Genomic DNA, 1,669 nt, shown 5'->3' on the forward strand with positions numbered 1-1,669 from the left:
AAGGCACAAACCTATTTATATAAGGTTCATGTAAGAGCAAAAATCACGCCATGAGGTCGAAGGAATTGTCCGTAGAGTTGAAAACATGCTCCAGAACGCTCAGGACCTCAGACTAGGACGAAGGTTAACCTTCTAACAGGACAACGACACTAAGCACAGAGCCAAGACAACGCAGGAGTGGCTTCTGGACAAGTCTCTGATGTCTCTGAGTGGCCCAGCCAGAGCCGGGACTCTGGAGAGACCTGAAAATAGCTTTGCAGCGACGCTCCCCATCCAACCTGACAGAGCTTGAGAGGATCTGCAGAGAAGAATGGGAGAAACTCCCCAAATACAGGTGTGCCAAGCTTGTAGCATCATACCCAAGAAGACTCAAGAAGACTAATCGTTGCTAAAGGTGCTACAACAAAGTACTGAGTAAAGGGTCTGAATACTTATGTAAATGTAATTTTTCTGTTTTTAATTGTAATAAATTAGCAAAAATGTCTGAAAACCTGTTTTAGCTTTGTCTTTATGAGGTATTGTGTGTAGATTGATGAGGGGGACCAATTATTTAATTCATTTTATATTAAGGTTGTAAACTGACAACATTTTAAAGTCAAGGGTTATGAAAACTTTTGCCAATGGAATTACATTTCAGAAAGGAAAAAACCACGTCACATCTCTGAGTTCTATTCAAGACGGAGTGGAGAGTGGTGGTGGGGTGGTGGGGGGTACTGGTAGGACAGGTTTGGACAGAGAGAGAGAGGGAGGAAGTCATGGATGTCTCTGACCAAACAACCACCTGTCATGGAGGTCTCTGATAAAACAACCACCTGTCATGGAGGTCTCTCTCTGATAAAACAACCACCTGTCATGGAGGTCTCTGATAAAACAACCACCTGTCATGGAGGTCTCTCTGATAAAACAACCACCTGTCATGGAGGTCTCTGATAAAACAACCACCTGTCATGGAGGTCTCTCTGATAAAACAACCACCTGTCATGGAGGTCTCTCTCTGATAAAACAACCACCTGTCATGGAGGTCTCTCTGATAAAACAACCACCTGTCATGGAGGTCTCTCTCTGATAAAACAACCACATGTCATGGAGGTCACTGATAAAACAACCACCTGTCATGGATGTCTCTCTGATAAAACAACCACCTGTCATGGAGGTCTCTCTCTGATTTACAGTCACACCTTGTCTCTCTGACAGGAAGGATTCTGGTGGAGTCAGTTTGACAGTCACACCTTGTCTCTCTGACAGGAAGGAGTCAGTTTGACAGTCACACCTTGTCTCTCTGACAGGAAGGAGTCTGGTGGAGTCAGTTTGACAGTCACACCTTGTCTCTCTGACAGGAAGGAGTCTGGTGGAGTCAGTTTGACAGTCACACCTTGTCTCTCTGACAGGAAGGAGTCAGTTTGACAGTCACACTGTGTCTCTCTGACAGGAAGGAGCCATGCAGTCGTGGGTGAACAGGGAGTACAAGAGGGGACTGAGCACGCACCCCTGTGGAGTCCCCGGCCACTAGGAGCGCCGCCTCTGGATGAGCATTTTCCTGTTTGCTTATGGCGGAATACAGCTCTTTGAATGTGGTTTTAGTGCCAGCATCGGTCTGTCGTGGTATGTAGACAGCTGCAAAAAATACAAATGAAAACTCTCCAGGTAGACAGTGTGGTCTACAGTTTAT

The sequence above is a fragment of the Oncorhynchus mykiss genome, chromosome 26 (genome assembly GCF_013265735.2).
Source record: "Oncorhynchus mykiss isolate Arlee chromosome 26, USDA_OmykA_1.1, whole genome shotgun sequence".
NCBI lineage: Eukaryota > Metazoa > Chordata > Actinopteri > Salmoniformes > Salmonidae > Oncorhynchus > Oncorhynchus mykiss.